The sequence below is a fragment of the Netta rufina genome (genome assembly GCF_964035555.1).
Source record: "Netta rufina genome assembly, chromosome: W".
Classification (NCBI taxonomy): domain Eukaryota; kingdom Metazoa; phylum Chordata; class Aves; order Anseriformes; family Anatidae; genus Netta; species Netta rufina.
In genome coordinates this window covers 13046944-13057905 of record NC_140139.1, presented here as the reverse complement: position 1 = coordinate 13057905, position 10962 = coordinate 13046944, and the positions used below count along the sequence as shown (strand labels likewise).

Genomic DNA, 10962 nt, shown 5'->3' with positions numbered 1-10962 from the left:
TGACAAGGCTGAGTCCCTGTGGGTTAGGATCGGCGGGAAGGCCAACAAGGCTAGCATCCTGGTCGGGGTCTGTTATAGACCGCCGAACCAGGATGAGGAGACGGATGAGGAGTTCTACAGGCAGCTGACAGAAATTGCGAAATCGTCGGTGCTTGTTCTCGTGGGGGACTTCAACTTCCCTGACATATCCTGGAAACACAACACAGCCCAGAGAAAGCAATCTAGGAGGTTTCTGAAGAGCATGGAAGATAACTTCCTGATGCAGCTGGTTAGTGAGCCTACCAGGGGTGGTGTCCCGCTAGACCTTCTCTTCACAAACAGAGAAGGACTGGTGAGAGATGTGGTGGTCGGGAGCTGTCTTGGGCAGAGTGAGCACGAAATGGTGGAGTCCTCTATTCTTGGCGAGGCCAAGAAGGGGACCAGTAAAACTTCTACATTGGATTTCTGGAGGGCTGACTTTGAGCTGCTCAGGACACTGGTTGGCAGAGTCTCTTGGGAGGCAGTTCTGAAGGGCAGAGGAGTCCAGGAAGGCTGGGCACTCCTCAAGAAGGAAATCTTAATGGCGCAGGAGCGGTCCATCCCCACGTGCCCAAAGACGAGCCGGCGTGGAAGAAGACCAGCCTGGCTCAACAGAGAGTTGCAGCTTGAGCTTAGGAGAAAAAAGAGGGTTTATAATCTTCGGAAAAAAGGGCGGGCCACTGAGGAGGACTATAAGGATGTTGCGAGGCTGTGCAGGGACAAAATAAGAAAGGCCAAAGCTCATCTGGAGCTCAATCTGGCTACTGTCATTAAAGACAACAAGAAATCTTTTTACAAATACATCAACACAAAATGGAGGACTAAGGAGAATCTCCATCCTTTACTGGATGCAGAGGGAAACTTAGTTACAAGAGATGAGGAAAAGGCGGAGGTGCTAATGCCTTCTTTGCCTCAGTCTTTAGCGGCAATACTGGTTGTTCTCTGGATACCCAGTACCCTGAGCTGGTGGAAGGGGATGGGGAGCAGGATGTGGCCCTCACTATCCATGAAGAACTGGTTGGTGACCTGGTACGGCACTTGGATGTGCACAAGTCGATGGGGCCGGATGGGATCCACCCAAGGGTACTGAGAGAACTGGCGGAGGAGCTGGCCAAGCTGCTTTCCATCATTTATCAGCAGTCCTGGCTACTGGGGGAGGTCCAAGTTGACTGGTGGCTACCAAACGTGATACCCATCTACAAGAAGGGCCGGAGGGCAGACCCGGGGAACTATAGGCCTGTCAGTTTGACCTCAGTACCAGGGAAGCTCATGGAGCAGATTCTCTTGAGTGTCATCATGCAGCACTTGCAGGGCAAACAGGCGATCAGGCCCAGTCAGCATGGGTTTATGAAAGGCAGGTCCTGCTTGACGAACCTGATCTCCTTCTATGACAAAGTGACGCGCTGGGTGGATGAGGGAAAGGCTGTGGATGTGGTCTACCTTGACTTCAGCAAGGCTTTTGACACCATTCCCCACAGCATTCTCCTCAAGAAACTGGCTGCTCTTGGCTTGGACTGGCGTACGCTTCATTGGGTTAGAAACTGGCTGGATAGCCAGGCCCAAAGAGTTGTGGTGAATGGAGTCAAATCTAATTGGAGGCCGGTCACTAGTGGCGTTCCCCAGGGCTCGGTGCTGGGGCCAGTCCTCTTTAATATCTTCATCGATGATCTAGATGAGGGCATTGAGTACACCATCAGTACGTTTGCAGATGACACCAAGTGAAGTGAGTGTGTTGATCTTCTTGATGGTAGGAAGGCTCTGCAGGAGGATCTGGATAGGCTGGACTGATGGGCTAAGGTCAACTGCATGAAGTTCAACAAGGCCAAGTGCCGGGTCCTGCACCTGGGGCGCAACAACCCCAAGCAGAGCTACAGGCTGGGAGATGAGTGGGTGGAAAGCTGCCTGGCGGAGAAGGACCTGGAAGTATTGGTGGATAGTCGGCTGAATATGAGCCAGCAGTGTGCTCAGGTGGCCAAGGCCAACAACATCCTGGCTTGTATAAGAAGCAGCGTTGCCAGCAGTTCTAGGGAACTGATTGTCCCCCTGTACTCGGCTCTGGTGAGGCCTCACTTCGAATACCGTGTTCAGTTTTGGGCCCCTCGCTACAAGAAGGACATCGAGGTGCTCGAGCGAGCCCAGAGAAGGGCAACGAAGCTGGTGAGGGGTCTGGAAAACAAGCCTTAGGAGGAGCGGCTGAGGGAGCTGGGCTTGTTCAGCCTGGAGAAGAGGAGGCTTGGGGGCGACCTTATCGCTCTCTACAGGTGCCTTAAAGGAGGCTGTAGCGAGGTGGGGGTTGGTCTGTTCTCCCACGTGCCTAGTGACAGGACGAGGGGGAATGGGCTAAAGTTGCACCAGGGGAGTTTTAGGTTGGATGTTAGGAAGAACTTCTTTACCGAAAGGGTTGTTAGGCATTGGAACAAGCTGCCCAGGGAAGTGGTTGAGTCACCATCCCTGGAGGTCTTTAAAAGACATTTAGATGTAGAGCTTAGTGATATGGTTTAGTGGAGGACTGGTTAGTGTTAGGTCAGAGGTTGGACTCGATGATCTTGAGGTCTCTTCCAACCTAGAAATTCTGTGTGTGATTCTGTGTGATTCTGTGAGATATTCAAATAAGAGATCTAATTGTCTTAATGATTCAGTGGTCTGTGTGAATCTGGTGGTGTAATCCTAGTGTTCCATCTGAGAAAGACTGCCCTTCAGGGTGGTAGCAGAAATGCAGTAAAGACAATGCAAGAAAGCATACCCAGTTTAACATATATTGTAGCATCGTTCTGTTAAATCTATCTACGTGCTTGCTTATGCTATTGTCATGGTTTAACCCGACCGGCAGCTAAACACCACACAGCTGTTCGCTCACCCTCCCCCCTCCCTCTCTGGGACGGGGGAGAGAAATGGAAAGTGAAGCCCGTGAGTTGAGATAAAGACAGTTTAATAAGACAGGAAAAGAATAATAATAATAATAATAATAATAATAATAATAATAATAATAATAATAATAATAATAATAATAATAGTGATAATAGTGATAATAGTACTACTAATAATAATGTGTACAAACAAGTGATGCACAATGCAATTCCTCACTACCCGCTGACCGATGCCCAGACTAACCCCGAGCAGTCCAGCCCCCCCCTCCCGGAGCTGGAGCGGCTGCAGGAACTGGAGTTGGAGCAGTTGCAGGAGCTGGGACTGGAGTAGCGGCAGGAGCTGGAACTGGAGCGGCTGCAGGATCTGGAACTGGAGCAGCTGCAGGAGCTGGAACTGGAGCGGCTGCAGGAGCTGGGACTGGAGCGGCTGCAGGAGCTGGGACTGGAGCAGCTGCAGAGTCCACCGTAGGGGTCACAGTGGCCCTTGGATCTGTCACAGGGCTTGGAGTGGCCGCAGGGTCTGTCACTAAGTTGATAGTAGTATTAATTGCAGCTCGATAGGCATGAGCCAGGCCCCAGCATGTTACAATGATTTGTGTCACTTTGGAACTGCCAGAATCATGACACCTTTTTTTCAAGCATTCTGCCAGTTTTTGAGGATTTTGCAGTTGTTCAGGGGTGAATTTCCAAAACACTGGGGGTGCCAACTGCTCTAGATGCCTGCCCATATCCTCCCATACTCCCTGCCACCCACAACTATACTGCCTCCGGGCAGATCTCCGGATGAGCTTCCTAAGTAGTTGTTTAACTTTAAGCAGAATCTGAAGTGCATTCAGGAGGCAGAACAACAAGACTATGCTGGTCTGAGTATCCCAAGGATATTCAATATCTTGGAGAGCTATTGTAACAAGCTCGCAGGATAAGAGGGTGGTGAAGGAGGAAGGGAGAGTGATCCAGGAGGATACAGGGGTTGTGAAGGAGAAAGGGAGAGTAATCAAGTAAGAAAAAATATCTTCCCCTTTCCCCTCCACAGATTGACTCCCTAATGGAAAAAAACAATAGGTATAATTGCTAATAGTTTCCAAGATACAGTTTCCAAAGTACAGAGTCGACGATGTTACTGAGTACAAATACCAAGTTAGAGTCATGACCAGATATCTCATCGTCTCATAAGCCATTGCTACAACACTCAGTACCATAATGATCTGAAACCAGGGCCCGGAGAGGATAAACAACATGACAGAGAGCAAATACAGAAAATAATGTACTATAATACTCAATTTGGAAAACAGGCGCAGCAGAGTTGAGATTAAAGCAATCAGCATTATGACAAGTGACTATTAAGCAGGTCTAATACTTACACCAATTTTAGTTTAACACACTCTGGTCAGATCTGCCGTTATCTCAACCTTTCGAGCCCCACGTTGGGCGCCAAAAAGACTGTCGTGGTTTAACCTGGCCGGCAGCTAAACACCACGCAGCCGTTCGCTCACCCTCCCCCCTCCCTCTCTGGGACGGGGGAGAGAAATGGAAAGTGAAGCCCGTGAGTTGAGATAAAGACAGTTTAATAAGACAGGAAAATAATAATAACAAAAATAATAATAATAATAACAAAAATAATAATAATAATAATAATAATAATAATAATAATAATAATAATAATAATAATAATAATACAATGGTGATAATAGGAAAGTAATAATAATATGTACAAACAAGTGATGCACAGTGCAATTGCTCACCACCTGCTGACCGATGCCCAGCCTAACCCCGAGCAGTCCGGCCCCCTCCCCCCGGCTAGCCACCCCTATATATTGTTCAGCATGACGTCAGATGGGATGGAATACCCCTTTGGCTAGTTTGGGTCACCTGTCCTGGGTCTGTCCCCTCCCAGCTCTTACTGCACCCCCAGCCTGCCTGTTGGCAGGACAGAGCAAAAAGGCTGAGATGTCCTTGGCTTGGTATAAGCACTGCTCTGCAACAATTAAAACATCAGGGTGTTATCAGCACTCTTCTCATCCTAAGCCAAAACACAGCATTCCACCAGCTACTAGGAAGAAAATTAATTCTGTTCTAACTGAAACCAGGACAGCATTCTACCAGCTACTAGGAAGAAACACCCTCATCATCAATCTTTAAACAGCAATTACTAAAGTTAAATTTTCCACAGACTTCTCCTTCTTGTGCTAGTAAATAATCCAAAGCTAAGCTATTTTGATACAAAGCAGTTCTCATCTTGGTATTTTGCTTTGCAATTAATCCAAGTGCATCTCCGGCTTTATTTATAACTATTTCTATTACAGCTAGTAACCTCATTATTCTATTAAGTATATATATTGGGGTCCTATAGCCCCAGGATCTGTCTTCTGCCCACATAGCTGGATCATAATAGGCAAACGCCTTCAATCAAGGGGTTGGGCCTGCTTTCAGGGTCGATTGAGGCTTGTGTTACCGTTCAGCCTGTCAGGGTGATCCAGCTCCTGGAAAACGAATCACAATTTTATGTAGGTTTAAAAAAAAAGAGGTTCTTATGTTATTTTCTCAGGACAACCTGACCTTAGTGTGGGAGAAGTCCGGTCAAGGCCCTCTCACTCGGCAGTCAATACCCATAGGGGTTGCCTCCCTCGGTAGACCATACATACCGCAGTGGAGGGTCCTGCCCCGGTCTTGCCTTCTCCCTTTCCTCCCTTCAGGCTTGTCCCCTTTATTTGGCATCCTTAATTCATGCAGAGCCTCGTTGACAGAATATTAGTTCTTCCTTAGCTTGCATTTCAGTTCCCCAGGAGCGGACTCAAACCTCCAAGTTGAACATATAAAATGATTAAGGAGGTATTGGGGAGGCATTGGGGAGGCAAGGACAATCCCCAGACATGGACTGTATATCTCGAAACAAGACACTGAAACTCATGATAAGGAAGCGGCAGATGGACAGAGAAACAAACGTAAGGACTATAAATCTCAAAACTGGACATTGGAATTCATTATAAAGATACAACAAACGGAAGAATTGGCAACAACCAGCTCTCGCAATTAAGAAACCTGCCAATTCAGCAGATTCCTGACCAAAGGTGAAAAGTACACTGTGAGGAAGACTCGGGGTCTTCCTCCCAGAGACCCCTGCCCACGTCCCAAAGACCCCTGCCCACAATTCTTGGAAGGCTCTACGCAGGCGCAAGGTGCCAAAAGGCTAATTAGCATGAGAAGCGAGGGAAGGCGGGGATAGGTAATGCATATGTATAGGTGCTTGTAGAATACTGATAGATTGATTGTATAAATTCAAGACTGCTTTTTGCTTTGGGTATGCACGATAGGTGGAGAGATCCCCCGTGCATCCAGCGCTGCAATAAAGAATATACCACTTAAAGGAATTACGGCTTCGATCTTTGAATCAATCTGGCGACCCAGATGGGACGACCTCTCTGCCGGACCGCAGGACCCGCTGGGGACAGGACTCCCTAGGGTACCCCCGGGATTTCCCGGAGGGACTCCTCGACTCACCGGATCACTGCGGAGGCAGACAAGGACCCCATCATTGTAAGTGAGTATATTCTCTATTCTGGTTTGGTTTTCTGGTAGACCGGTCATCTGGGACTGTCCAGTAAGTCGGAAGGTGACTTCTGCAGGACAGTATTTGGTACATACTTTGTGGTTAGTACCACAAGTATATCTGGGGACCTTGGGGTCCATCTGTATCTGGAACTGTCTGTAAGTCAGAAGGTGATCTTCTGCGAGGCAGTGTTTGGTATATACTTTGTGGTAAGCACCATAAGTATATTTGGGGACCTTAAGGAAAGAGCTCGCTTTAAGGTCCATCTGGAATTGTGTTGTCTATTTCGGTTTTCTGACTCATGGAGTATGGTATTTAACTCTGGTTATTGTTACTGCGATTTTGGCTATTTTCCTGGTGGTAATAGTAGGTTCGTGGCATTGTTATAAGAAAGATAGCGTTACGGTGTTACACAGTTCGGTTTTCTGACTTATCGCATGTGGAATTTGACTCTGACTATTGTTATTGTGATTTTGGCAATATTGCTGGTAATAGTAGTTTTATGACATCGCTACTGAAAGATATTGCGTGCTCGTATTTTTGTGAGTGATACGTTTTGTGATACGCTTTTGTAAGTAACATGTGTATTCTGAAAGTGTAAACTGGAAACTGGGGGGGCAAACAAGCAGTGAAATTTTAAAGAAAAGTGTGTTAGGATGTGTTTTAAGTCACTGGAAGGATATTGGAGGATCTGCCGGTGGAAGTGTGAACAGGAAAACATTGATAAAATATCGTAATCAGTGGTGGCCGCTTTATAAGCTGGAATGTGGAGAAAAGTGGCCCCTAAATGGAACTTTAAACTATAATATTTTGCTACAGTTAATGTTGTTTTTTGAGAAGCAGAACAGGATGAAATGTTGTATACTGATGTTTCAGCATCTTGGTGGGAAAAGGTACGGAATTAAGTTGGCCCCTGACTGAGCCTTTGATGATGGCATTAGAGAAGTACAGGCTGGAGAAAGATAAAGGAAGTGTTAAAAGGGTTGTTGAAAGTGTTAAAGGTGTTTGAAGTTGAATGAGCAGGGAAAGAGGATGTAGGAATGTTAATAGTTCTGCCTCTGCCCGAGGCAGAAATCTTAAAATCCCGGGTGTTAGCCCTTTAGGGCAAAGGGACCACAATGGGTCTGAGAGAGTTGTCACAGAAACAGAAAAACAGTTAACTCTTAAAACAACCTGAGTTCATGTGCGAGCTCAGATTGCCGATGGGACCGCTCAGGGAACTGTGGACAATTGCATTCCCCTTACCGACCCCCACTAAGACCCGAATCATCCTGAAAATTATGAACGGTTAAGTAAATACTAAAACCTGGATGAATTGGGAATTGAGAATATGCTTCCAACAAGGTCTAAAAGAAACCCCTATGAAATTTTTGGACCAACTCTGAAATGTAATGAAAATAAATAAATAAATAAATAAATAAAACAAAACGGTTTGGACCTGGCTTCGGAGGACAAATTGACTAGCCTTTTCCTAGGGTAATCGACCCCTGATTTCAACAGGAATAATGGGGACTTGGGGAATCTACCCTAGCGGATCCTCCACTGGTTATAATGAAGCTAGGGGAGGAATGGAAGTGAAATTTCTTATTGATATGGGGCAACGTATTCAGTTCTAAATCAAGCATTAATGCCTTCACAGAATTATTATGTTAGGGTAGAAGATGTGTCGTGGTTTAACCCGGCCGGCAGCTAAACACCACACAGCCGTTTGCTCACCCTCCCCCTCCCTCTCTGGGACAGGGGAGAGAAATGGAAAGTGAAGCCTGTGAGTTGAGATAAAGACAGTTTAATAAGACAAAATAATAATAATAATAATAATATGATGATGATGATGATGATGATAATAGTACTACTACTAATAATGTGTACAAACAAGTGATGCACAATGCAATTGCTCACCACCCGCTGCCCAGCCTAACCCCGAGCAGTCCGGCTCCCTCCCCCCGGCTAGCCACCCCTATATATTGTTTAGCCTGACGTCAGATGGCATGGAATACCCCTTTGGCTAGTTTGGGTCACCTGTCCTGGGTCTGTCCCTTGCCAGCTCTTACTGCACCCCCAGCCTGCCTGTTGGCAGGACAGAGCAAGAAGCTGAGATGTCCTTGGCTTGGTATAAGCACTGCTCTGCAACAATTAAAACATCAGGGTGTTATCAGCACTCTTCTCATCCTAAGCCAAAACATAGCATTCTACCAGCTACTAGGAAGAAAATTAACTCTGTTCTAACTGAAACCAGGACAAGGTGTAACCGAAAAGGCTTATTTTTGTGAACCTTTGAAGTACAAGTTAGGGAAACAATGGGGCATACACAGATTTTTATATATGCCTAGCTCCTCATGGGCACTCTTAGGTAGAGATTTATTAGAGCAAGTAGGAGCAGAAATTGTCTTTGAAAAAGGGAAAATGGAATTAAGAATAGGAGAAGAACAACTAACAAATGTGTTAAGCTTGGCACTAATACAAACTGACCCTAAAAGTGAAATACCTTTAGAGACCACAGATCAAGTATGTCCAGGAGTTTAGGCTACTGAAACCCCTGAAAGAGCTAAAAATGTGACCTTAATAATTATTAAATTAAAGCCAGGAGAGAAACCTGTTAAGGTTAAGTAATATCCTTTGAGGATAGAAGATAGGAAAGGAATTAAAGAGATAATTAATAAATTTTTACAGTATAGATTATTGATTGAATGCGAATCAGAATACAATGCACCCATATTGCCAATTAAAAAGGCAGATGAAAAAGCTATAGGCTAGTTCAGGATTTGAGGGCCATAAATAAAATCACTGAGGATATACATCCAGTAGTGGCAAACCCTTATACTTTGCTGACTAAATTAAAGAATAGTCAAGGCTGGTTTACCGTACTGGATTTAAAAGATGCCTTCTTCTGCCTAGGCTTAGCCACAGAAAGCCAAAACCTATTCGCCTTTGAATGGGAAAATCCCGATTCAGGCAGAAAGACGCAGCTTACGTGGACATTACTACCTCAAGGATTCAAGAATAGCCCCACTATTTTTGGAAACCAATTAGCAAGGAAACTCGAAACATGGATGCCTCCGGACACTGAAGGTGCTTTGTTACAATATGTACATGATCTCTTAATAGCTACTGAGACTAAAGGGAGTTGTATTCAATGGACTATAAGTCGTCTTAATTTTCTGGGTTTAAATGGATATCAAGTCTCTTGACAGAAAGTCCAGCTGGCTCAACAAAGTGTGACCTATCTGGGATTTGAAATTTCGGAAGGACAACGAGAACTAGGAACTGAACATAAGGAAGTCATTTGCCAGACTCCAGAACCTCAAATGGTAAAGGAGCTACAAACCTTTTTAGGAATGACAGGTTGGTGTCGCCTTTGGATTTATAATTATGGACTATTGGTAAAGCCTCTATGTGAATTGATAAAGATTAACCAGTCAAAGTTAGTCTGGACTGGAGAAGCACAAAAAGTCTTTAAACAACTTAAACAAGAATTGATGATTTTGAAATATCAAGCAATATTGGTAGAACAGGACAACGTGGAAATTGTGATAACTAATATTGTGAATCTAGCCTCTTTTCTTAGTGATGCTCCGGCACAGCCTGTGATTCACAATTGTTTAGAAACTATAGAGACTGTGTATTCCAGCCGACCAGGCCTTAAGGAGGAGCCCATGGAAGATGCGGAAGAAACTTGGTTCACGGATGGGAGCAGTTTTGTTACGCAAAGACAACGTAAAGCTGGATATGCTATAACAACTACTCAGCAGGTAATCGAGTCTAAGCCTTTACCCCCTGGAACATCAGCTCAAAAGGCGGAGATAGTTGCTCTCACGAGAGCATTGGAACTGGCAGCGGGAAAAAGGGTAAATATTTGGACAGATTCTAAATATACATTCGGCGTGGTACATGCTCATGGAGCAATTTGGAAAGAACATGGATTGCTGACCGCTCAGTGAAAACACATAAAGTATGCTGAAGAAATTTTAAAATTGTTAGAGGCTGTAAAACAACCAGAAAAAGTAGCTATCATGCATTGTCAGGGACACCAAAAGGGGAACACCGATTTTGAAATTGGAAATCGATTGGCAGAGGCTAAGCAGGCAGCTGAAATAACTGAGGTGAAGGCATTGTCTTTGATACCAGACGGTAAAATCCAAACTATATCCAAATTATACAAAAGAAGACTTAAAATTAATTGAAGATTTGAAAGGTAAAATGAAACCAGATGGATGAGTATATTTAAAAGATAACCACATAGTAATACCCTCTAGTTTGACATGGCCCATAGTTCTTACAGAACACAATAAAACGCATTGGGGAGCTGGCACACTGCATAAGAGCCTGAGTCAGACATTAGTGGGACGATATGATAAAACAAATAACTCAACAATGTAGCATTTGCTTACACAATAACCCCAATACCAAGAATAGAATAAAATTTGGAATAATGGGTAAAGGAAATTATTCGGGGCAACAGTGGCAAATTGATTTTTCAGAACTCCCTCGAAAAGGGGGGTATCATTATTTACTGGTTCTGACTGACACGTT

At 44.9% G+C, this 10962-nt stretch overlaps 1 pseudogene across 1 annotated transcript in view; it reads right to left on the bottom strand.

The window, feature by feature from the left end:
* The window catches only part of LOC311220859 (very low-density lipoprotein receptor-like), a 305676-nt pseudogene that overhangs the window by 165898 nt on the left and 128816 nt on the right, over positions 1-10962 (bottom strand). The gene's annotated exons all lie outside the window — the stretch shown is intronic.